Genomic DNA, 27,684 nt, shown 5'->3' on the forward strand with positions numbered 1-27,684 from the left:
CACGAAGCCACCCATGCTTTCTCCGCCTATTTTCTACACTGTGGAACTCCACAGGACAGACTGTCTGCCTAGAAGTGCTTCACAGCTTTCCAGTGAGGACATTTACCTAAGTGCGGGTGGTTCAAATTGACTTCACAAGGCTGATTTGAGCTAGTGACTGATTTCTTAAGAACGTGTCCTAACTGGGCTGCCTTTGGATGATTGAATTCCTGTGCTGTGGGAATTTCCTGTCAAAGACTACTAGGAAAAAGGAAACCACTACCACCATTCCCCAAAATCTCCTCTCTGATTTTGGCAGTTTCCCCACATCAAATTCAGACATTTTATTTTATAGTAAAGTGCTTCCAGTTTTGACTCGAATAAGTATTTCATATTTTGCTTGGAATTTGTATTTGGTGAGAAAACCATTCAGGTTGGAAAGAACTATTAAAAGAAGTTACCTATGGCTTTTTCTTCTCTTGCTGAAGAGGCAAATACATTTTTCACTCTCTTCCCCCACGGCCCTACTAGCAGGACACAGCATTGTTTTGCCATGCCCTGTGACTGCCCCCCCAGAAAAGCTGTATTTCCTCCCTAAATGCTCTCCTATGTATCTGAGGCTAAAGCTCTCTATCCACCCCATAAATATTAGGAAGGCATTGTGGAAACACTAGTGAGGACAATAATAAAATGAACTTCAGGAGGAACATGATGGGTATTAAGGAGAGAAATCTCCTTAATTTTATTAAAGGAAATCACTTGCAATAGATTTTAAGCATAATCCTTCTGGCTGATTTCTAATACTGGTAGGAACCACTGAATACGTCTCTTGGGTTTTGAGAACACTTTCATGGGTCTCCCTCAGCCTGCAGTGTCCTGAAACAGCTCCTGCTGTAGTTCCCCTCAGCGATGTCTCCAAACAGACTGCTCTGTTTCTGTGCTGCTGCAAGGTACGAGCTGGTACATCACATTGATGATTGCTTTATTGCTTACATGTGTCTTTTAATTAAAAATGACATAGTTGTAAATGCAACCACATCTCTGGGAGATACTTTAACAACTGCTCCCAACCACAGTTCCCACTGACTTAGGGCAAATACCACCTTTTCCATCTTGTTGTACCTTCTTGTAGACCAGCAGGCTTTCAAGGCTCATTCCACTTTCATCCCTACCTATGCCAACCTCATTCCCCTAACACACCATGTTCATCTCCCTCTTGTCTCTTATGCCCAAGTGCTGGGGACAGAACATGTGAGTGCAGGTGGGTGACAAAGTTTACCATTCCCTCTCTTTGAAGGCACAGCTTCCACAGAGACTTTCTTCATGTTTTATGCAGGAGCCCAGTCTACCTGCTCCACGGAGGGTTTTTCTGAGGTCCATGATGTGTGTGAACACACTGCCAGGACAATTTTGCACCTCTTCATGTTGCAGAGGAGCTTCTGCAGCAGCACCTATGGTGCTTTGAAACTCATGCACAGGGCTGGCTGGGGGCCGTATGCTGAGCAAGGCGAGCGGCAGCCACGGGACCACGACGGCAGGAGTTGTGTGCAACCTGGCTGACAGAAAAGCAGAACAACTGTGGTCTAATGGGATTATTACAGTGCAAAGTTATTCTGTTGAGATAAGGAAGAATTTTAATGACTTTTGTAAAAGGCATCAAGCAATCGTTAGCCAATTGGCCCGACTTTCCGAGAGGGCTGGTTTTGCATACATGGGGTTGCCTTTCTTAGAGGCTCCCGGACAGCTCCATGATACCGTATGACTGAAAGGGGAGATAAATCTCTCAATCTCTATTTTAATTTCAATACAATTGCCTTATTACAGCGTCATGTTAGGAATATGCATGGTACTTCCCAAGGGTTTTGCTTTTCCCAATAGCAAATGTCTCACTCACAGTTTGGGCAGAACGGTTCTCTTGCTAAATTGCTCACAATGCAAGCTATTATAGAACAGAGGTACCCTGTGGGTATGATTGAAATTTATATTCAAGGAACAATCAAGAATGCCAAGTGCACTGGATAAACTGTAGGTAGGTGGCAGAAGGCAGATAAGCAGCCTAGGAGGTTTAAGTTACAGGATCTAAAGCCGCAGAAAGATTCATTCTATAATTTACATTACAACCAGTCTCATTTGTAGAATGAATAATGGAAAGCTCACACAGATAAGTATTTGAGGTCCAATCCTGGGAAGTGTTGAGCACTCAGCTCCCACAGAAGTCAGTGTTCAAGCCAGGCTTTTTAAAATGTATGTCTCTGCAGCACAGGGGAGCTAACTTGTTGGTTAGCAGCCACTGCAGATAATCAAGCACAAGGAGCAGGGCTTTCACCGTGCTGCTCCTGCGCTCCCACTCTAACACATTTGCTTGCTTTGAATAACACTGCATTGTAAAGATATAAATCATCTCACTAAAAAGTATGGAGTGAATGATTTATTTATTTTAAAAACACCGATAAAAACATGTAAGTGTTGCTCTGGGAAACTCTATCCATTTTCCTTTTGCTGAGTAGAGTCAGGCAAAGATTTATGCATATTCTTATTCATACACACACATCTCTGTTCAAGTCTGACTGCAAACTAGTAAATCTCCAGCCTTCTCTCCCTTCCCTGATCTCAGGCCTTCACAGGACAACAGCACTGAAAAAGTGATGCACCACAGGCAACATCAGAGTGGTTTCTGCTTGTCAGCCTCCGCTGGTACCTCTCTGCCTCCTTGGGCTCATGGGCAGCTCTAGTCCAGGAGTCCATGGGCTAGGAACATGGTGTCAGGTCCTATCTGCATCAAAAAGTTATTTGCGTTTGGTTTTTGGCAAGTTAAACTGATAAACCCCTATCCTGATATAGCTTAAATATTTTCCCAGTGACTGAATTTAACTGTCCCCAAAGTATCTCCAACTAAAAGAAAGTATCTAAAATGGTGTAAGCTACTAAAGGAGGATGGAGGGGAGCGCAGAGCTGTAAGAATCTCCCCAGGGTCACAGCAACATTACTTGGAGTAAAGTCCTGCTTTACATGAACCACTAAAGCTTTGAGAACATGCAGATAAAGGTTTGATTGTGGCCCATGCCCGTGTGCTATTAGATAAGAGGGAGAAATGCTCCTAAACTGGGTATGAGAAATTGAACGTGTTCTTACTAAAAAATAATTAATTTAACTGTCATTTGAATGAAACCCTGCAGATTCCTCCAACTTTCCATTAGCACAAGACAAAGCACCTGACAACTCTCGAAACTCCCCGAGCCCAGTGCAGTTTCTCCTGGAAAGCCATTTTCCCCATGAAGCAGCCAGCAATATTTGAGAATAGCTTGTGGCCCAGAGACGTTCAAGCTTGGGCTGGCCACTGGAGTTCCAGCTCCCATCTGTGATGCTCCAACAGCTCCCGGGGCAGGGGGCAGTGGGGCAGTGGGGGCAGTGGGGGCAGCCGGCTGTGGGGGCTGCCACGAAATCTCCGCGGGCGGCACGGCCCCGGCGCGGCGGGGAGGGAGCCGGCGGCAGCGGGAGGGAGTGCGCGAGCAGCGAGCACAGTCCATAAAGCCACAATGAATGGTAATGACAGGCAATAAAATACCCTGTTAAAAATCCAGTAAAGGATAAAGCCTGCAGACTGCAGCACCGACTGGCAATGCTGTAGCTGCAAAACATCAGCAGATTAGCATAAAGCATGGCACGAAAGTACAACTAAAAATTATTCAGTCGTACCAAATGCTTGTGGAGAATCTAGGCCAAGCAAGCAATCAAAATCAAATAGAAACAAGGTATATATAATCCCACAGTAAAAAGATTGAGAAACAGTACACTGCCAAGACATTTTAATACTCCTTTAGCCCACAATTTCTGAAAAATCATTAATAGAGCTATAAAAAGTGAGGAAAGCTGCACAGTGCAGTTTAGACCAACACGGGGGTGTAATCCTACACCAACTTAGCACTGGTGTTAATAATATTTCTCTCATGTTACACAAGAAGCCCAGCAAGAGCATCATAAAATGCAGTATGTGTTTCCTCTACTGGCTCAAGTGTCTTTTAGCATAATTATTCCTGATGCTTCAGCCATGGGAAGGAACGCTACCAATCTAAGCAGCAAGAAGGTATTTATTTGCCCTTAAGGTGCAATTACATCCCGGGAACTGGCTCTTTTTTAATTCAATGATCTGCTTCTTTTGCATGTTAGGGGCCATACATTGCTAAGATCACAGTCCTTGCGATGATGTGTGCACTCCTTAAAAAGCTCAAGTTCTGCACACCTACGTGCCAGTTGTTCATTCAAGCCTCCTGTTTTTGTTCTGTTTTGTGCCGCTCGTGCAGCTCTAGGGGAGTGAGCAATATCTGTTGTGGCACATGGAAAATCACCTAATCGTAATTTACAATTCCAAACGCAAAATCTTTGTGCTGAGGATGCTCAAGGCAAAAGGCCACAGAGTGGCTTCCTTTGTCGAATACACCAAGCTATCAGTTACAGAAAAAAACAAACCCACCCCAACATATTATTTAATTTTAGGTTTCATCAGGCTTGAAGCTGATCATGTTTCACCACAGGAAATGTCTCAGAGGAGAGCTCACCATGGCGAGGCCGGCTCACACAACTGTGATGAAAATCATAGTTGGAAACTGAAATCTCTGTGCACGTGTGTCTGTGGATGTAGATATGAAACAGAAGCAATGGTGCTCAGTACCAGATGCAAACATAAAGTTACTGAATGAAGAAGGATACCCCCGGAAGAAAAAAAAAAAAAAAAAAAGACAAGTTGTGGTCTTTATTTTATATTTCTGACTCAGATGTGTATCCTTAATCACATCTTCCAGTCAAGGAAGGTTTCTATCAAAACACAATGGTCAGGGGAGAATTCCTCCTCTGGGGAACTGGGGAGCCCCGAGCACTGTGGATGAAAGAGAAGAGCCCCAAGGAGTGAAGGTGTTTTAGTGCAGCTGGAAAGAGAGCGCATTTCTCCTTCTGGATCACATTTTCTGTGTACCACAAAGATCCTTTGTTGTGAAAAATCCATGGAGATAACAAATCCACGGCAAGAGCTGCTTTTACGGAATGATTAAATATTTCAGCTCCCCTCTGCAACTGCATGCTTCAGCAAGAGGATTTTGGAGGAACACATGCAAATGAAAACAATATTCAAATAGTTCCCTAGTCTCCTGCAACCATATGTACTCTCTACTAAATAACCAAAACTTTTAAATTTCAATACTTATCTTCAGTTTTCCTCAATGAAAAAATAAAAATAAAAAAGCGCTGATTGCATTTGATGCTTTGATTTTATACAATGAGGTAAAAGTCAGCATATACTAAGCAAAGAAACGTGTATTGTCCACCTCGGGCAAAAACCTCTGTGGAAGAGATGGGTAAAGCCCAAGGATCAGTGGGCAGGGAAGATGAAGGCAGGGTCATCTTGGCTTGGCCCCTCAGCCGCTCCCACTGCCCCTTTGCCCAACGGATGACAACCTGCAGAGGAGAGCAGGGCAAAGCTGGCCACAGAGAAGGAAAGCAGCCAGGGGTGAGCCCGGCACCCGAGGCAGTGCTGCGGATCCTGCCAGCCAGGCAGCTCCAGGAGGCCTCTGCAGGGGCACGCAAACACAAGTGGGCAGAGCAGAAAGCCCCCACTCTCCTTAACCCAGTTTCACAGAGCAATTCAGCACCGCTTCAAAGACACTGCCTTGGCAGCCGCATCTGTTCCCAAACTCTGGGTAATGGGCAGGGGCTTGGCCCTCGTTAGAAAGGGTTTTTCACAGCAAACCAAGGGGCAGCAGCGCTCAAAAGAAGGAGCCCAGGCTGCTGGCTCTGAATGGCTTGGGGATAATGGTAGGAGCGCGAGCAGGGAGTGCGGCTCCTCCCCGGACACTGCTCGCACTCGTGCAGCACTTGAGCGAAGCACTTCGTTCCTGCTTTACCCTAAAGTGCTGTATTTTAACCACATAGGGGAAATGTGCAGCGGCTTTCATGCTCCTGCTGTGTAACTGTGGGCAAGTGCAGTCTTTTAAATGGCAGTCGCTGCTAGCGAGAAATGTTATTTTTGTATGGAAAGGCTTTCTGGCACGGTACCGAGCACTAGTGGGGAATAACAGAGAATTGAAGCAGAGAACTAAGCCTCTCATGTCAGGCATCTTCCTACTCTTACGTCTCGCAATCTGGACACATAGCTGTGTCTAGAAATGAAATCTGGGATGGGGACTGGTAGCAAAATGAAGTTTTAAGTGATATGAACCCCGGACAGGAATTAAAAACTTGTAACTTGGACGGTTTTTGCATGCACACAGAGTTGCGGCCATGGTTATGAACACATTTACACAATTTCCAAGAAAACAAAGAAGTTGGGAACTGAAAAAAGAGCCCACTCCTTTTTACCATTCAAGGTCTATGAATGAAGTTGGGAATTTGCACTCTACCTTATTCATTAAAATAGAAACTGCCATCACTTTAATGAGCAGCCTGAGGGTGGACAAAGTGCCTTGAATAGCTACGTACCAGAGAGAACTTGGCATCCTCACTGAAACATAATGTGGGATTGCAATTGTGGGATTTTTCCAGTGAATGTGAAGTGATCAAAGATAACACTGCCCCGAAAAGAATTAAAACAGTGCAACATTGCATCAAGTTACAGCCAATGTCAATCATTACATGCCTGAGTGCACAGGATCTTTTAAATAATGTTATAGACATGCTGTGGCATTCAAAATATTCACTGAATTTCAAATTAAAATGCAAAAGCATGTTCCCCACTCATCCAACCAGAATAGTGAACTCCAGGCACATCTTTCCAAATATTGCTCTAATGCCACATCATTTACTGGCAGCTGCAGGACAGGCTAATTTTATGCAGAGCTGGACGATGGGAGGACAGTCATATTAAATGGATCCCAAAAAGTTACCTTTGGGTTTGGTCCTGAGAAATGAGAAACTGGCAAAGACAGAGTTACAAAGGGTCGAGGAAGGAGGGAAGGAGAGGGCTAATTGCAGACTGATCACCTTTCCTACTGTGAAAGAAAAAACCCTTCACTCAATGCAGAACTTGAACTCATCATTGTGTAGATGAGAGTTTCTGGCACATAATGCCAGCCTGAGCTGCTTACTGGAAGAAGTGTTGCTTTATTTACATGTTAAAGGGAACCACCTCCTCGCTTCGGTCTGCTGATAAGCTGCCGTGGGGTGGAAGAAAAAGAAAGGGAACAGTTCTGGAGAAGGAAAGGCTGGGGGGGTGGGAATGGAGTAAAGGCACACACCAAAGGAAATATGCATAATGTACCACCAAAGTGTGGCAAAACGCACAAGTCTTTTGCAAACATAACAGGGAGCCCCAAGTCATTTATATTTTTGAAAAGATCAATGAGGAAATAGCAGAGGAAAACTTTACTACAAGGCCAGAAATAACAATAGGAATATTGGAGCATTTAACCTTAAAACCTTTATGAAAACAGCATGCAATTCAATCTTAATGTGGAAATTAAAAAATACCTTCAGCAAAGTCTATAGAAACCAACCAGGAGCAAGATGATATACATAGTGTACAATTGTAATCAAGTGAAGGGTTCAGAAAGCAAATTTAGATCCAATGAAAACATGATCAATAGGGCTGAAGGGAAAAATGTGCGTCACTCACCACCATGTTAAATTTTGCAAAACTGATCCAATTTTGTCCTAATTTCCAATGCTGCAAGCTCATGGATTTGCAAAAAATGAACAGATTAGCCCAGGATCTGGCTCAGAAGCTGACACAAATTATCAAAATCTCAGGGCAGTTCAATGCAGGTTCTCATGTTGGAGCCCCCTGCCAACCCCGAGGGCCAGCAGCCGTGCCCAGGATGCCCCAGCCGGATCCTGAGAGCCTTCCACCATCTACTGAGAGTGGGGATCATTGCCTGCGCTCTTCAAACGCCCATACCGCTTTTAAATCCATGAGTAATATGCAGTCTACTTTTCCTAAATGAATTGTAATTACAGTAATTCATGCCTATAGCTCGAGCCCCGTTGTGGGAGGTTTTCGCTGTGAGAGGCATTGTATCATCCGCTCAGTAGGCCTGCGGTTTGAGAACTGATCTCATGGATTTCTTTCGTATCAGCTCTTATGTGAAGGCCCTGTGTTGGGGTAAGGTTTTTTAATTACCTAATTTCATCATTTTTTCACTAGGCATACGATTGCATTTGGTTGCATATGTTGAGCATTCAATGTCTAGAATACTCCTGAATTTTCTTTTTAATTGTTTACATGACAGGGTTTATTTAATAATATTTGTTGAAGTGAAAAGTATACCACCGAGTTGCATGATTTAATTTAAGGCAAATGCTTAATTTAATGTTCTTATAAATAAGAAATAGAAGAAGAGGAACAAAAGGGTTTTAAATGAGCAAGCTGTAGAACTGCTTATTTGAAGTGGCGAGGCAGCATGGTCTAATGAGCGGAGCATAGGACGGGGAACCAGAAACCTTCAAGATCTATTCCAGATTAAACATTGTTCAAGCAAGCCACCAAACTCATCCAAGGTTGTCCAGTTCTCTGCCTGACAATACTTAAAAGACCAAAATTCGCTATGCGTTTTGATCATTTCAGCTTATACCACATTTAACATCAATGTTATTTTCAGCCTCAGGAGAACAGAAAGTAGAATGGGTTGGATCTTCAGCTCCAAAATCCAGGCAGGCACAGCCTTTGTGTTAGGCAGGCCTCCTGCTCTGAGGGCTGAGACCATCCTTTTTGTACAGTCACCAAGGAAAACCAAGCCTGTGCAGGGCAATGGCACGCTGGCTTTAGGGCCAAACTGTGCCAGGACTAGGTTTTACGTTAAGTCTTGCCACTCACAGACATGGTAATTCAGAGGCAGGACTCCTGAGCAGACTGACTCATTCCTTTGAATGAGTGCACATAGCTGTTTTCCCAGTCATCACTGGAAAATTCAGCTTGACAGTGACTGATGTATACTAAGGACCATGGAGAAAAAACAAAATACAGAGAGGAGGAACACAGAGAGCAGAGCTGAAAATATAGGCAGCATGAGAAGGAACTAAATAAAACCAAAGACTAGGTCACCGACACAAAGATCAGCAGGCTTTTAAGAGTAGTGTGCCAGACTGCATCTCTGTCCTTTCCATTAGAAGTTGTGTGCACTGGCAGGGATTTGGTGGGACTCGGGATATGGGGCCTCTCAAAGAAATGAGGTGATGCCAATTAGCTGCCTGGCAGTCCTGCTGCTCCAGGAGATGAGGGCTCCCCGACCCACTTCAGCCTCAAATCGGGTTGGACATGGGGCTGGGGACTGCAGCCTGCCCCAAACGGTGCAGCTCCCACCCTGCAGCCTACCCAGACCTGCTGCCCACTGTTCCATCCCTCCTGCCCCTACAGACCCACTCCATAGGCTGCCAACCCTCCTGCCTAGGGGCCAGAAAGCACACTTGGTCAAGTCATCAAAGAAATGATAAAAACAAACAAAACCAAACCCCCCAAAACTGAAGAAAACTAACATTCCCCTATACATACAGACAGAACAGGTCAAATTCAGCTTCTAGGATCCCCCAAACTGAAGATACCCAGCTGTGCACATGGGGGTTTCTAATGAACTTCCCCGATCACTACCTGGGGACAGAGGAGTGTGTTGCAGAAGCAGCTGGAGGGGCATGGGAAAGCCTTCTGAACCCTAAAGCTCTTTCATTTACTGTACCTTTGAGAAAGTAAACACAAACCATACACATTCATAAGTTATTTTTAAATTTTCTTAATCTGTCTTTAAAAGAATAAACTGAATTCTATAAACAAAGCAACATGAATTCTTATTTTTATTCCCCATAAACAATGGGTTTTATATTTAAGTGCTTAGTATGACTTTACCACACCTCAGGTCACAATTTAATCTCTCTTGAACCTTAATTTAATGCCCAATTTAGTCTCAATATGACAGCTAAGAATTAAGAGAATGCATGTGGAGCCACTTACTGCTTGATTGTGTTGGTCGCATACAGGCATCAGATACAGTACTGCTTTCCTGTAGATCATAAAACTTCAGAGCAAATGATTGCTCCACTCACAGAAATGTCTACTGTTCTCAGCAGCTTCCAGGAGCAGGACTTTAATGAGCCATAACTGGTGGTACATGCCTGCATGTGCTGCAAAACCCCTATGGTTTTAATTACTTGGCAAAATGCTCTGTAGCGAACATTTGCGAAGTGTGCATTGCTTCAGGTAAGAACACCTGTACGCACACCCTTTCAAGGCAGTGTCTTTCACCCACCTTCAGCAGCAAGGATGTGCATGGACAGACTCTTCATGTGCCATCCTGCAGGGCTCAGACCTCAGCCCCAGCATTTCTGTGGTCTCCTGCTTCTCCCGGCTGGGGTGAAGCACCATTTCCTACAGCATAAAAGAACAGAAGCATCTCACACATGTTATAGATTGTAGAGGTGGGAAAGACACACGTTGTATAGAAGCAAGCACGGGCTCTGCTCTGTGTTAGCCACGTCTGCAAACTTCCATCAGTTTACGTGCTTCATGGATTTAAACTCGTGCATGTGCCTTACACAACCCAACTGCAGCAGGATTATTTCTAACGCGCGAGTCTGCCTATGCCGTATGTGTGATGTGCCAGCATTTCTCGGTACAAACCATAAGACGAAAATAAAATTACACTGTGCTTTAAAAATCACACCCTGAGTGATTTTATATAGTAAACTATTTATTTTAAAACAAGATTAAATATTGCACCTCGCTGAAATATTTTCTCTTAGCAGAGAGCACTGGGATGGAAAATTTCATACATTTCAACTGATTTTTTGCCTGAATGGTTTTCACATATTTTTCTAAAACCTAGTTGTGTCAAATGATTTATTCTCCTCTAACAATACGGTACAAGTAGCTAGGAAGATGCAAGTGCTGAAATGGTTGACGGCAGTTGGCCAATTAAGTGCTCTACAGTATTCTGATTTTTTTTGTGCTTGCACATACTAATCCTTTTTTTAATGTATTGAGGTTCCATCCAGCAGAAAGAATGAGCTAACTGCAAGGCATGCCACATGAGGAGTTTGAAAACGTACAGCTACATGCTCGTATCCAGGGGAGGTGTAGCCAAGTGTGAAGTATAAAACATACCTAGGACGGAGCAAATGCCTAGGGCAAGGAAGGAAGACTTGCTGGAGCCATGGGGCGTCGTGTGGCCTCGCAGGAGGGCAGTGGGCAGGGCAGGGGGTGCACAGCCAGCAGAGGTGCCCAGCTCGGCCACCAGCTCGTGCTGACAAGCCATCAGCTAACGAGGGGTGAGCCATGGAAGCCTCCCCGCTCGCCCATAGCAGATAAGTCGAGGAGGCGGTTGTATTCCTGATACGTCTCCATGCTCTGGCCTGAGCACAATTTCTTGGCCACAAGAAAAAAGCAGACTATATAGAATGTGGTGAAATATTTGTATGTGCCAAGGAGGGGTCTCTTTTATTAAAAAGAAGTGGTAAGAAAGGTGATGCTTGGTTTCAAACGCTGTATAGAAGCAGCAAAGTAACACGTGTGACACAAAAGCAGTGAGAGCATCAGACCTGTGTAACTTAGTCTGCTGAAAGTAAAAATATCTAGTTTCACGTCTGTGCTTTTTTCAAAATTGTAAACTTATTTAAAAAATAAAATAATATTCATATTATGTTTCAATATAATTATATTTTCAATATTATTTCAATAATATTTCTCAGCAAGCTTTTTATTAAATCATACTGGGCTTCTTCTGCAACCATTCCTTCAGCCTTAGTTACTGCTTAGCAAGTAACCCTCAAAACATTTGGTAGGCTTCTGGGAAGCAAAATAAAAACTAAAATTTCAAACATAAAATCCCAAACTAGAGTTTCAGAACCTTCCTGCCTGCCCTCCTACTTCAGCTGATGATGAGGGAAGATGCACAACTGTATGTCAAGCACAGTAAAGACAGCTGAACCTCTGAAGGCCAGCGAGGAAGACAAAATGCTGCAAAGAATGCTGCAGTGATTTACAACCCTGAGCAAATTTATTTATTGCAGATTACTTTATCTAATTCCTCTCCTGGTGAAGTTATCACTGCCTTCACCACTGGATACCAATGACAGAAGTATTACCACTCATGCTATATCAAAACATTGCTATAATTTCTCTCACAAATCCATACAAGTCACAACAGGTTGCTGTGATTTTTCCAGATAAAAACCTGCAAGTAAACTGCTTTTTTCTTGTTAGCCAGCTGGAGTAAAAACAAGTGACAGCCAGAATGAACAGACACTCCTGCCAATTTCAATGAGAGGCTCTTAATTACAAGTCACAAGAGTCGGGGTCACCTCCTCTGAGGCCAGTACATTTACATGCCTCCCTCTGGGTCACACCATTTCAAGAAAATGTACTTGCTTATTTAGGACTTTAAAAAAGATACAGCATACCCAGATTTTTGAAGATATAATTTTTTGCAAGTTAAAACTGTAACTTTGACTCACTATAGCTGTTCATATATAGATATAGTCTGAATTCTAGCTAGTATGTGTAAAAACGAAGGGATATTTGTTAGCAGTTAAGGACTCAGTCCTGAAGATCTATGCAGAAAATGCCTTTTCATCACTCTGTTGTCAAGATGAGTGTTGATGCTCCTGTTGAGATGAGTGCTGGTTCTCTGAAAGGCAAATGGTTTTCTGGCGTTGGCACATGCTCCCTAGCTGAGGCCCAGCAGACTCCCATCTCCTCCACCAGGAAGCAGAGGCTGGGCCCAGTAGTTGTCAGGGGAGGGAGATGCATAACAGGGATCTCCCACTCCCACTGTAAGCCAACAGGCAAAAGAAGGTGAACCGAAAGAGATTTACGATGTGATGCTTCCTTCAGGCTGACCAAGCTGGACAACAGCTCATCGTGCTTTCTGTCCCCACCCAAGCCACAGACATATTCATTACTTGAACGATAACTGCCTTGCTAGATCAAAATGTGGTTCTCTTCTTCTGGGTACAGATTTATTAGGATTACAACCTTGTCAGAGTGACATGATATATGCCACTAAATAAAGGAGAGATTAGAAATAAAGGCTTTGTATATCAAGCATACTAAAAATATATTCAGTTACTACAATAGCAGTACCTCCCTTTTTTGAACATCATTCAGCCAAAATTACATATATGGGAAAAATGGAGTTGCTGAAGGTAATTTATTAATTGTGTGTAACGTGCCTGAAGGCAGAGAGGGAATGGAATTCAGATGGATGGACACTGAGGAGGATTAAGCTGATAATGGCAAAGTGCGATGTAACGTCTTCTTAGCCACAGACACTGTCATCACTTGAAGTTATTTTCACAGCTGATATTGATATAATAGTAGGAACTGTCCTACAGTTTCTCTCTTTAGCATTACAGAACTGAAACGCTGGTGTGATTAAATTTTTATGCTTAACAGAGGTTTCCAGCAAAATTCTTTCATATCAAAATTTGACAACTAAATGCCCTATTCCTGAATCTTGTACACTCAAGCAATTTCATTGGGAAACTTGCTCTTTGTGCAAGTTATGGAACAGCAGGGCTAGATCAGCCCCTTTCCATATTTAAAAAAAAAAAAAAAAAGATGAAAAAGATTAAAAAGATTAAAAAGATGAAGGAGTTAAAAAGGAAGTAAGGAAGGCTCCAAGAGATTATTCTTTTTGTTACCTGAAAATAAATGTTTTTTATTTGGTTGATTTGGTTTTCTTAAGAGGTTTACAACTTTCTGCCATAAGGCTTAATTTCACTTATGATTTAGAAGTACTGGGAAGAAGTGCTCTGAATCAGCCTGGCTTATCCATTAACTCGCCATGTTGACATTTCTTTCATTTTCCCTGTGCTGGCTATTACTAGAGACGGGAAACAAGCCACTCTCTGGCCCACCACAGCAACTGTTGCATTTATCCAGGGACAAGATCCTCTTACTCCAAGTTGGAGGCAAGATCACCAATTTCAGGGATTGGATCTATTTGCAAAAAAAAAACCAACCAAACAAACAAACAAAAAAACATAAGCAGGCAGATTTGAGATATGAGGAAGGCCATAACTTTGGATGTACACACACATCCCGACCTGGCTGGCATGTTGTGCAGCCCTGCAGAGCCACCTGGAATGTCCCATGCGTGACCAATGTGATGGATCTACTGGTGCTGCAGTGCGTGAAGGTCCTCAGCCAGGATTCATGCAGGTGGCTCTGCCATCGCTTCCGAAGAGGAGCAAGGACTGATACAAGAGATACAAATGACTTGCAATGCATTTTTAATTTGTACATAGCCAGAAATCCCAATTTTGCCACCAAATGCACAAGCAACCCTGGCAGTGCTGCATTAAAACACCTTCCATCTCCCACGTGGGGTACACAAAAACCTGAGTGGCTTGGCAGTGGTCTGTCACACTGGCCCCCTCCCCAGGCTCAGTCACTAAACAATTTTTCTTCCAGCAGGAACAAGGAAAGACCAAAGAGGAGTTTCATATTCATAATTAAACCTGAAAGGAAATTCACACTCCTTGAACCTTCCAGGTCTACGAGCCGGACTGCTTCCCCAGAATTATATTTTGGTGAGACGGAGGTGGACCAAAGGCTACAGATGCTATTGCACAAAGAGCTGGTCCCAGTTACTGTTGCAGATGGTTGAAGCAGAATCCTCTTTCTTTCTACACTATCAATTAAGCAATGTTGCCAAACCCACATCAGCTTCTCAGTCAAACATTTCATTTCTCAGCAGTCTGTGCAAAGTTTGAAAGCTACAGTATGTTCTGCCAGCGTCCTCCAGCAAGCTGCTTTGCATTGTTTTGCTTAAATGGCTACAAAAGTGCTGTCAGAGACACTGTCAACTGCAGCTTTTGTGTTTATTTTTTTACTTAAAAAAAAAAAAATAAAATAAAAAAAAGGAACAAAACCTCTTGGAGTTGAAAGAACTGATTTTTACTTGTTTTATCAGTCCTTTTTACATTCTTTTGGCAGACATTGGATTTTCCTCTCTGCTATTGAATGTACAAGTATATTCAATATTGAATAGACCTTTTTGACAGTTTTGAACGTGTTCCATAAGATTCCAAATACACTGATTCATGGGGACTCACAAAGTTCCTACAACATAAAAAAGTCCATCTTGCCTTGAGAATTGTTTTGCATCACGATAATTTAAAACTTCTGCTCCTTCACCTACATATAACTCATGTGAATGGTTTCTCAGAGCCAGAAAAAAGCACTTTCATAAATGATTTTCTAGGTTACTCACAGAGATGGATACAATAATGAACAGTCACTGTCTAAAAGTCAAAATAAAACTAATTATGTGCAATATTATATAGGTCCTTCTGCTGTTCAACACCAAAATGGGGGCAAAATGTTGGTCTCTGAAAAAATACCTACCAATTCTGATGTTTTAATGAATATCAGTAAAAATCCAACAATGAGCACAGAGACAAATATACAAACTGCATTTTAGTACAACAGATGCAGATTTTTTTTATTAGTTAGACACTCTGTCATATTTTGAGTTTCCCAGCAGCCTGGGGATATTTTGTTTCTGGAGTATCCCCTCCACTCCCCTAATGATCTTTCTCTGAAAACTAACACCATGGCAGTAATATTACTTATGGTTTAATGCTGCTCCCGTTTTCATACTTCAGGGGATAATTCCAGCCTGATCTTCACTTTGGAAAAGCAGATGTGAAACTGCGTAAATTAATAAATGACAGTGGTGCTGATTACGGTAATGTGTTAGAAGTCTAAACGTGGAGGCAACTATGCTCAGTCACTTACAAGCACAGTGAGTGGTGGTTCCATTTTCTATTCCCCGGGCAGTATAAAGGAAAGAAATAAAGTAGTGGTTCTCTATGTGTTGTCCAGAGATCCATTGGAGTTTGTCGACTCCCAGTTCCTGTAGAAAGCAGCTAAGTCCATGGTCACTGAGCTTATAATTATAATACCCCAGGGCCCACATGTGCTAGTGGAAAATTTTTAGGTAGCCCACAAACAAACAAAAAAGATGAAAACTGCTGGAAACTAAAGCACGTACAAACAGAACATTAGATCTCTCACACATGTCCTCCCAGACGAAAAATCCCATAGAAACCCCTAGGAATTAAATCTATAGAAATGTAATACAGCTCTATGGAATTTCCTCTAAAGGCCTATAGAATTTAGTACAGCAGGGAGCCCTTTTCATAGCACTTATTTTTTTTTTTTTTTCAGCCAGCTTGCAGAAGGTTATAATTCTAATGAATGGCTTTTTTAAAAAAAAGTCATAGAATGACAATAATCTTCTATTAAATTATTTTCCATAGGAGTATTGATGGCAATAGCTATTAACATTATTTTACAAAACTAGAGAGATATATTGATCAGTGGATCCATTCTGCCATTCCGACACAGAGAACTCAGACAATTTATGTTGCTATTCATTGTCAGGCAGAGGTTTCTTTTCTTTCTTTCTTTTTTAAAAACATCTGGAGTCCCATGAATAATTGCTCTAATTAAAATAAGAGACCTATTTTATATAGCCTTTTTGGTAAGAACTTTGCCTTCATGCTATCTGGCAAATTTGCTGTTGCTGCTGCATAAACACAGCAACACTTACTGGTCATTTGATATTTTCCATTGATGTGTTGTGAATTAAGATGCCATCTCCCTTGGGGATTCCCAGCTCCTGGAATTTGTCAGAGTCTCCCCAGGCCGTACCAAAAGACACAGGCAGCGTAGCAGGGCTGGGCTGTCTCAGTGATGTACGAGTGATGGCTCCAACCATGAGCCTGGGTAAAGCACAGCTCCTTGAGTGTTTAGTGAGGTAGAAGCAAGCAAACTGAGAAAGAAAAATGAACACGGTGAGGGAACATCCACTTTGTTCAGAAATGGCAGAGAGAAATGGCATGACTGAGGAAAACCCTCTGCATCCAAGCAGAAGTTTGTATTACTGTAAGACTTGGTCTGCAGAGAAATTGCCCTAACAATAAGCATTCACAGACATCAAGAGATCAGTCCATTCCCCCAGCACCAAAACGGAGGAGATGGAGGGATTTCAAACCAAGAACAACACAGGGAAGGTGAAGATGTGGGAAGGCGAAGCTGTGGGAAGGCTACACAGGAGTGAAGAAAATTAAAGCCAAGTGCTCTGCTCTGGAAGCTGGCCACCCCACAGCAGTGTGGTGCCAGAAAACATGCACCCTGAGGCAGACCCTCTGCTTTGGTTAATTAGGTAACCCTTAAGCTTTCTTCAAAGAACTTCTTCTCTCTTTTTCTTTTTTTTCTTTTTTTTTTTTTTCTCCACGTCCATCTGCTTGTCTGCCCTTTGCAATTCTGTGATATATATAATTTGTTCTACCTTTTCCTTTACTTCCAGGGATATAATGCTACCTGTAATTTTCCAAAGGACCATGTGCTTGGGTGGGGGACAAGAAGATCCTTGCCTTGAGGAGGTGGCAAGGAAAAGGGGGTGGGAGAATAGGAGAGAACACAGGTTCCAAACTGCCTCAAGGTAAATACAGGCACACAAGGTGGGATCAGGAGGAAGAGCCTGAAGCCAAACCTTGTTGGGAAAGGTTACACATGCTTAAGAAGAATATGCATGCCATTGTTGCAGCCAGGGATACTTGATGTATTTGTTCCTCTTTTCTATCTACCAGAAACAAAAACATTTTAAAGAGTCCCTGCACAAATTCAAGGAACAACAAGCCAAATAGTTCACTTATTCCGGCCTCAGTTAAGATAACCGAGGGACATGGCAAACTGAAAAATTGGAACATCATTTTGTAAGAGCATGCTTTTGTTTCTGAGGACTTATTGCTGCAGGGTTAGATCAAAAGGGATTGATGATGACTGCAGCAGGAAAGGTAAGAGTGGTCTGCAGGAGCATCCTCTGAAAGAGGCATGCCACATAATAGAGGCACAAGGATCAGCTCCAAAGCACCAGGCACTGATGACAAGGTTATTTGCCAAAATGGATAGCCCTGAGATCAAAAGACACTGATTTGTTAAAAAATTGCTTTGACAGAGGGGGAAGGAGGAACACGCACAGCTGGTGCAGGCTTACCCAGGGCTTTACTAATGGAGAAGTCTGGCATAGCTGTTGAGGAATAGCTGCTGTGCCCTCACTCCCCTTGCGGACTTGCTTATTCTGCTCTCAAGGCATCTGCACGTTGTTGAGCGTAAGGGTTTCCAGGTGCAGGTTCAGCAGGCAATAAGAATACCCACGAAGGGAGGCAGCAAAAAGAGTTTTTCTGCTAGAAAGCCGGGTTTGTCATGATTTTCTCAGGTAGATGAGTTCAAAGTGACTGAAAATGAGAAGCAGGCTGTCACTTGGTTCCCAAGGGAGAAGAGTGTAAGGCTGAGCCCACCTAAACGCTGAGCCCAAGAAAGGCAATCTCTGCTGGACTGAAGATGAAAGAGAGAAACGTGTGGGGAGAGGCTTCCAGTCCAGGAACTCCCCCTTCCCAGCCTTCTCCCCTTCCAGCTGAGAAGTGCTGTGGAAAAATTGTGATTAAAAAAAAAGAAAAAGAAAAGAAAAAAAAGAAGCTGCCTAGCATGGAAGTGTTTTGAACTGATTAAATAAAATACAAAAAATCATGAGTCAGTTTGGTTTAGACTATTTTCTGTAGGTCCTCATTAGTTTTATCCCTGCCATCATCTCTAAGGCTTTGCCATAAAGAGGTGGCACAGTCAGTCTTGTAAGGATATATGAGACAAAAGCAAAGGGGGAAGGAAAAGGCGTCTCTGATTATGTAAACATGTCAGGAAATAATTGTTTCTCTTTTATTTCTTATTGTCTACTCAGGTGTCCTTCGTCTTCTCTTCCCTCACTTACCTCAACATTGGCTTAGTGCAGGGAAGAAAAATGCTAAATTCCACAAAATTTGTGGAGTCAACAACTTTGAGCACATGGGAGCCTGACCTCTTCTTTCTTTCTTTCTTTTTTTTTCTTTTTTTTTCTTTTTTTTTAATTAAAAGTGTCTGTGCTACATGTTAAATCCCAGCCCCACTGAAGCCAGTGGCAAAGTTCGCAATGCCTTACTTCCCTGGGAGCAGGATTTGGCCCGGCAGGAATGGACAGTAGCTAAGCCTGCCACCTCCCATCCCTGGAGATCTTCCCAGGGCAGCAGTAATCAAAATAATTCATTTGCAGTTCTAAGCCTTTGATGCATGACTGCTGAGAAAGAAGATTTGTGAAAGCTGTGACAAACTTACACCTCAGCTTTCAGAAAAGAAGAAAAAAAAAATCTGTTACTGGAAAATTTGCCAATTTTTTTCCCTCTAGTCCTTAATGCACAGCAATCCATTTGACCATAAAATTATTACTTAAAGAAAAAGAGTTGGTAAAAGAACTGTAATTTATGGGGATGAACAAGGAGAGAGATGAGAAATCCAGCAGAAATATTAGAAGGAAAATACAAAAACAACATAGCTATATGCTGCTGTCAAACCTAAATCAAAGTCATAAAGGAAAAATGAGATGTTCATGTACACAGATTATGCCACCATCAGTTTTAGCTGGAGCAGGAAGAATCTTGGCAATCAAGATTATCTGATAATTACCTTTCTTAATGCATTAAATTCACTCAGCTTCACCTTCAGGCATTTAGCTGAAGAAAATAATGACATACATCCTCATGTTTAATGGTTAAACTCTATTTCCAAGAAATCTATTACATGTGGTGTCAACTAGAAACCCACACAATAAAGCATCTTTAAAAGATGTACTGATGGAAAAGAATGGTGTTTTGGAGCATAAATAGCAGTTGTTTGCATCAAAACATTTTAACTTGCAGGCTTTATTAATACTAATGAAAGTTTGATTGTCTTTGTTAATTACCTCCCCGCCCTCCTTTGTCAGGATCAGCTGCAGAACAAACCTTCTCCTGCCAGCATCTCAGGATGCATTAGACCTCATTAAACATCATTTTTAAATGAACATTTCATTTAAAAGAGATTAATTTTTAAAGTATGTTACTGCTTGAAAATGAATCTGTAAAATTATGCAGTTGCTGAGGAATACATTTACCTCCTAATTCACTAGTATTTATATACAGATAACTCCAAGTGATGCTACTAACGAGGTTTTGATAGTCATTGTCTATCTGATAGTCTACTGGCTCACCAAGGGACTTGGCCAAGATGCTGACACCTTTCCCATGGGATGTGCAAGCAGATCAAGGCTAGCCTTGGGCCAATAGAGAGACAAACAGTCACACAAGTTCTGCAGAGTATGTTCAACCGGAATCTGATTTTAACCCCTTTCTACACAAGGGGATGAGCTCTCGTGTGCAGTATCTCCAAGAAAAAGTCACTGCAGCACGACGAGGAGCACAGGGGGCAGATGCTCAGATCAGCATCTTAGCTACTGGAGACCTCCTCCACAGCATGGTCCTTCCCCACCCCCTAGCCACTGCTGTTCCCCAAAGGAGAGTCACCTTAAAATATCCCCAGGTAGCTGCTGGGGTATTCTGAGTGTTTGAATTAGTTACAACGGGCACAAGCACGGTTTCTCCTATGGCTGATTATCATCATTATTGAATTAGTGTGAGAGGAGAAAAACGGACCACCATTATTATGTAAAAACAGAACGAATAGCAATTTTTACATAAAGCTTGGGTTGGCTTTGTAGAAAATTGTGAAGTGACTTTTTTTTTTAGTGAATAAATAATTTGTTCCCAGAAAAACTGTTGTTCCTACTTGAGAGCAAGTGATGGTTTTGGTTTTAGCATGCACAAATTCATGTGCTTCAAGAAGGACTTGAGAAGGTGCTTTTTTACCACCTGTATGCCTGTTATCTGATGCATGGTTTCCCCTACAAAGTAAACTGGACCCCTCTGAGAACCCAAGGACCAAGAAATCCCAGGCCATTCTTCTTGAATAAATGAGTAATGGAGTCTGCTGTGTCCCCAGCTGACACCAGTGAAACACGGAGACTGAAGACTGGCAGTCACATCAGTCTGAATAACTGCTTTAACAGCACATCATGAAATGGAATTTATTTCTGGATTTGAGAAAAGAAATTACAGATTACTAGGACAGCTTCTTTTCTCCTGTACTACTATAACTCTGCTCACTCCCATAGGACTATTCTGTCATGGGTCTTAATTTAAGTCCGTGCTTCAGCACAGTCCTGGAGTACCTACTGACATTTTGTACCTTTGCTGAAGTCTCATTGAAGTCGATGAGATTTAGGCATTATATTTGGGCATAACAAATACTAAAATGTACACTGAACTGGAATTCACCCGTTATCATTTTAGAGTGTTCTTGTTTGTTTGCTCTTTTCAGTGTGGACTGCTTAATTAGAAACACAGGTGCGTTCTCTGTGCTATATTTTGCTTCTCAATTTAAAAAGCCAATTTAAAATTACTGATACAAAGTAAAACAGTTACTTGTTGTTTAATTGGTTTTACTAAGAGTCATTTTAAATTAATACATGTTTTTGGGGAATCCATTAATTCATTTTAATTACACAATACAAATATTTATTTATTAAGCAAGCACCCATAAAATTAATATAGGAAATGAATGATGGTATTATCAGTTATTAAACATCACTACAAGTTACCTGAGGAATGGACGGCCTCTGTCACTATTCTAATTGTGTCAATGACTAAAAAATGGTGATTATAAATAAGATTTCTCCTTTTGTTATAAGATGTTATCTTGGATATTTGTTGTACAGACTAACAATTAAAATACTTTATCTGTGACTCAGAGCATAATTCTGCCAGACACAGGAGTCTGTCAAGATTCCTGTGCATTTTTTGTGGTCACCACCTACACAGTTACAAATTACCCGTGCAGCAGAGGTGAGCAGTCCTGACAGGCATGTGTCAGAAACATTTTGTGCTCTACTTGGAAAAAAAAATAAACTTGGCCCAAGAGAGACAGTTTGTCGGTGATGCTATGCAGCACTTTGGCTACAGAAATGCCCCAGTAGCTTTCCTGGAGCTCTTACGGGTTGTGCTGGCAACCAAAAGTCATTTTTATCACATAGTTACTTGCAGTTTATGATCACATATTATCTGCATATGTAGCGGCATTATCTCTCTCTTGTGCAGGATTCATGGCGAGTGCCATTAAGTAAGTCCTTTGGCTCTCTCAGGTAAAACAGCCACATTTAAAGCCTGATTCTGTGCACACTAGTTACTTAAGCAGATTCCCTTGAGTTTACTACAGCAGAAAAGCAACCCAGATTTGGCCATTAAATTTAGATTCTTTTCGCTCATCTTATTCACACAGTCAAAAAAAGGTATTCATTTCACTTTACTTTTCAATGGATGAAATAAAGTTAGCTGCATATCAAGTGCCCTCAGTCATGAACTATATAAAGCAATGCATTTATTTTGAATTCTAAAAACACAAAAGAAATAAGATGGTGAATGAGAAAATAAACCTGCCAAAAAAAAAAAAAAAAAAAAAAAGGTCCAATTTGCCATGCATAGCACAGATCACATTCCTAAAATGGCTGGAGTGCTCTGAAATTATTATTCTAAAGGGGATATCCTGACAGTCTCCCTGACGTACCCCTCTTAATCACTGTCTGACGGAGATTTTAGATCCCTGCACCGAGGGGCATTGAGCAGGGCAGAGAGGTTCATCTCATGTAACTGCTTAATCTTTAACGCAGTTAATGGAAAACCTGAAGAATCGCAGAGAGCAATCCAATCCGTTTAATGCTTCCATTTCCTTCTTCCCAATGGCTATATACAAAATTTAAGTGCCTCTAGACAGCAATCCAATCTGCTGAAGTTTAACATAGGAATGGCCATGCCTGAGACAAGACCACAGGTCCATCTTGGGCAGTGTCCTCTCTTCTAGAGTAGCCAAACCAGTACTCCTATTCCCTAACTATTTGCAAATGAAGGATTTATTTGAAGAAGAGGTGTTTTTTATATTTACTAATTCCTTGGTGGGTTTTATTTCCATGAGACGATGCATGCTTGCCTATTTGGCCGAGGCTGTAGGGAAGCAATAGGAAAAATCAGGTGCCATTCCCCACCATGGATCTGGGCCTTCAAGGTCTTCTCACCTCTGTGTATACTCATCAAACAAACCAGCAGCAGTGGGGCTCTGTTTTTGCGTGCTGGTCTCAGAACAAAAGGGCACAAGAAAAAGTGGGTGACCCTATCTTCTAGGCATTGAGTGCAATTGAATTGACCTCTCCAGAAAATAGTCCCTCCAGGAGATAATCAGATTGAGAGTGCTCTGTCTTTCTTCTAACACTGCAGGTGGGCGTACATGGCTCATGAGGCAGCCAGAGGAGCTCAGACAAAATCTCACTCCTACCCAATGCCCTGTGCCAGCTGGGCAGGCAAAAACCCTTGAATTTTGGTCTACATGTCCTATGTTACATGCTCATTGCACATGAGACCATCAGTGGCCACAAAAATGTCCAAATGCAAAACAAAGAATCCGGTTCTGGCTATCAGGTTAAGGGCCCAGAGCAATTTCAAATGATGTAGGGAATTATCGAATGAATTTAGGTGCCTACCAGGTCAGACAGTTCTGGGAAGCTGACTGGACTGGATTGCTGTCTGAGACCCTGGGCAGAATGGATTCTAGCCAATACTAATAATTGCTTTACTAGTGGTTAATTGAGGTTCTTTGTTTAGTATCTACAAATTATAATTTAGGGTCTGAGGCATCTGTCATTTCCTTTCACAGTGAAATTAAAGCACCTGGATGACAGCATTGCTATTTGTCAGCTCTTGTTGAAACACACCAGTTTTGAGCTCTCAGGGTTTGTAACGTGCTTATACTATATAGTTCTGTTTTCCTTCTCTTTGTCCTTTTGAAATGATCAGAACCATGAATATTCTCTAGGTCACCACCTGTCACCAGGGGAAATCATTCGTCAGGGATGCAACTAATTTCATTTACCTCAAGAAGGAGACTGAGAACTATATGCTACCATTTTTCTACTTTACTTGTGCAATAATGAAAAAGACGAAAACAGCTTGAACCTATTCAAAGTACTAGCACAAAAAGCATCTAATTACATTCTGACTTTACCACATTCCAACAACCTAAGTCAAAATAGGTGAATTATGAAGAACATGAAATAATTGCAATCATTATCACATAAAATGCGCTGTATATTATTTTAGAGAGTTTGGGGGCTGAGTTTGTCTTTTAGCTTAGACCCATGGTATGAAGTCCCATTTACACTAATAAAACAAAACCCCACTTCAGGCAAGTGCACTAGAGAGTGAGGTGAAAGCCCCAAATGGGGGGTGGCTGCAGTATTTCATGCCTATGGTGTTTGGGAAACTCCTCTGCCCAAGCAATAATAGGTCTTACTCCATTGGCAGAGCCTGGGGGGCGATGTAAAAGTCACCCACCTGGGCCCTGCTTTGCTGAATGTTAATGACTGTATATCCAGATAAGGGAACTTTAATTACTTATACCTGTGCAACATTTTATGAGATCTACTATAAGCCTCAAGTTCAATCTATTTGCTCTTAAAATCAGCTACTTAAATAAATTTTTAAAAATACCCTCATCATCTCAGCTGTGCTCTTTTATCCTTTATTTATGCTTTGTTTAAATTACCGGAGTTGATAAAACTGAGCGCGGTTGGCTTGCACCTTTCAGAAAATGTGTGTGCATTAAACACGTCGGCAATATTTATTTATGCTGCCATCTGTCCCGCTGTCCCCACAATTTCAACAGTTTGGCCTAGAGAGGGCCAAAAATCACCTGAGCGCCATAAAAACGCGTCCACGGCTGTCAGCGTAACACATTGAGCCCGCAGCTGCCGTCCTGCCGCCTGACTTAATGAGGTTCCCAAAGTGTGGGGACGGGGTCTGGTGGCTCTGGGTTGCCATGGCAATGTGAGTGGGCAATGTGAATCGGCTCACAGGCTGCGGCCTGGCTGGGCGGACATGAGCGCTTGCCCAGCCCTGCCCCATGGCTCCGCATGTGTGTGCATGTATCCCGTTGGGTTGTGGCTCCTCGTGTGTGTGACCCATTTTGTTGATGTTCCACATTTGTGTAACCCACTGGGTTGCAGCTCCACACGTGTGTCACTCATTGGGCTGAACCTCCTCAACGTGTGTCACCCACTGGGCTGCACCTCCACGTGTGACCCATTCAAGCACCAGATCTCTGCACCGAGATACAGGCCTTGGTTTTTGTTCCGCCTGACCCCTTGTTGTTTTGCAAACCTAGTGTTTCTTATTCCCTCTCTGAACTCGATTGCTTCCCTTAGGTACCAGGAGAAACTTACTCAAAATTGGATTCCCTAAAGAAAAAGGGTTCTTCCAGGGTTGACTCAACTGCCTCCAAATCTCCCACCACTTTCCACAGCCCATTATTATAATAGAGCACTAACATTTAGCATCTATGTTTCTCAGGCCAAACGCTTTTTTACTGAGTCAATGCACTTGCTTCCCCATGGCAAACACTCATGTGCGATCTGCCTTCCATGCACATATTTTCCTGCCCAAAGAACAGAAAACCAGACTGGCAGTCTGGTGACTGAGAAAACACATCATTCCATATAACTCAGGTAGGATTGCCTCACAGTTATACTAGAGCAGACAGGGATGGATTTTTATTTATTTATTTGTTTTCTGTATTTCGAAAGCTAAAATGTTTAAGTGTATTTTTTCTCCTGTGCAGAATCACAAAATGAGCCTTTTGGCTGCTTACATATCCTCAGAGCACTCAAACCTGAATGCAAGGTTGACTGAGACAGTTGCTCCCCCCAAACCAAAGTTAAACATATTTTAATGTGTGGTTCACATTAAAGCTTATCACCTGATAGTCTTTCAGCATCAATCTTCATGCCCAAAGGAAACTGCTTCCTGCCTCCTTCCCCACCCCTTTTTCTGCCAGGCACACTCAGACGTTATCTTTCAGCCCAGAATATTAAAGACAAGCCAGTACCATATCAGACGGATTAGTCACACGTGTTTACACTGCATCAGCTATTCACCCCAGCTTGTCCTCAGATGGGTCTTAACAATAAAGCAAACAGTTATGCTGTGTAATGACCAGAGTGCGTAATCAAGACCCCTGAACAAAGACAGGGAGGAAATTAAAGTGTTCAGAACGTAAGCAGCACAGAAAGCAGCAGAAGATATCATCCAAGTTGGTAGCACCTGACAGTTAAGAAACTGTCACATTAGATCTCAAAAACCAGTCTAAATATTTTCTAAGGATAGGTGGAAAAGCACAACACTATAATGACAAATCCAGGAATCGGCTTTGAAAATAGAATCCATATTTCAAGCAAGAAAAAAATCCCCAAATAGACCGCTCCTCTCCTTATGAAAAAGCATCAATAGTCGGACCAGTTCTTGATGTGGTATTTCATCACTCGTTCAATCCTCTGCATCCAGAGAGGGAAAACAAATACCAGAAGAATTCACATGGATGGTAGGAATTTCCTTCTGTACAAACTAATAACATCACCTTTTGCTACAGTTCTCGGCAGACGTTACAGCTTGCTCACCACAATGAAGCTTTCAGTGTTAAGCCCTTAGGAAAATGTTGCACAAGTGATGCACTGCAGACAGCATGGTGCATGTCACTTTGTGATATGTCACTCATTTAAGTTCTGTAATAGTGCAAACATGGCAAAAAAAGCCTGTACACTTTCATTTACTGCTAGTGATTTATTTTATGCAATTTACCACAGTAATAGGCATCATTAAGGGGTTCTTACTAAGTGGATTTTCAAAATGTTAATGTCTTCAGTGACAGACCATTGTTTTGTCAACTTTCATGTCAAATTTTCCTGTGTCAGCTAGGATAGCCAGCAGATGTCTAAAACTTGTCGTGTTGTTTCAGTTAAAGGCATTTGTGACTTGATGTCAAACCGAAACCTGCTGGTCTACAGAACAAAACCCACTGCCTGGCTGGTACAAACTGCCAGTCCTGGTTAGCACTATCAGCTATGGCAAGAGGTGACAAAAGGCAAAGGCACACCAAAAGTCCCTCCCATGAGGAGTGAAGCATCCAAGCAGTGTACCACATGATGCATCCCATATTGGCAAACCTGTTCTTTCGCAAGGAGTTGTTTCAGGCATGGCATTTCAGCTAGTACTTTTCAATCAAATTGGGCTTTATGGCATCTTTGTGACATCCTTGGATTCCTCTGAGTCTTTCACATGGATTAAGCTAGAGAAAAGAACCCGCAACTCACTTGGAAATGGAGCTGAGGGCTGGTGACACCTTATGCTGCATACCAACGGGCTTCAGCAGGCGGGCATGAAATGCTGCATGGTACAAAATGTCATCCCACTATGCCCACACCTACCCGCAAGCCATGCACGGGGCTGGGCCCCACCAGGAATGGTCAGGACAAGAAGATCCCATAACATAAGCTGCCCCCTAAACAGCCTGCTTGTACTTCTCAGATTGCCCATCGTACCAAAATTGGGTTAGTCCTACCTGACAGCCTGTGGAGTGTTTTCATGATGGCCAATCCTCATTTCAATGAGAAATAAGACAATGGAACTGACCATTTTGTCATTGCAAAGGAAAAATAAGTTGGTTTTATTGAACTCTGGGGAATTTGGTTCAAGGTTCAGAGCAGCCCCGAAGGAAAAGTAGCATATTCCTAACAACTACCTCAGCTGCCCAAGGGCAGTGTAATGAGAAAGAGCAATCTTGTAGGAGACATTTGGCTTACTACAGGGGCAGACAGAGAGGTGGAAAGTGCAACCAGCTGGCCTGCTCACAGCATTTCACATTGCAGTATGAGTCTGTCCTTCCACCAGGAATCTCTCACCTGGGTTATAATTCTCCGATCAGGCAGACCAGAGCATCCACCT

Source organism: Cygnus olor, chromosome 7, assembly GCF_009769625.2.
Source record: "Cygnus olor isolate bCygOlo1 chromosome 7, bCygOlo1.pri.v2, whole genome shotgun sequence".
Lineage (NCBI taxonomy): Eukaryota > Metazoa > Chordata > Aves > Anseriformes > Anatidae > Cygnus > Cygnus olor.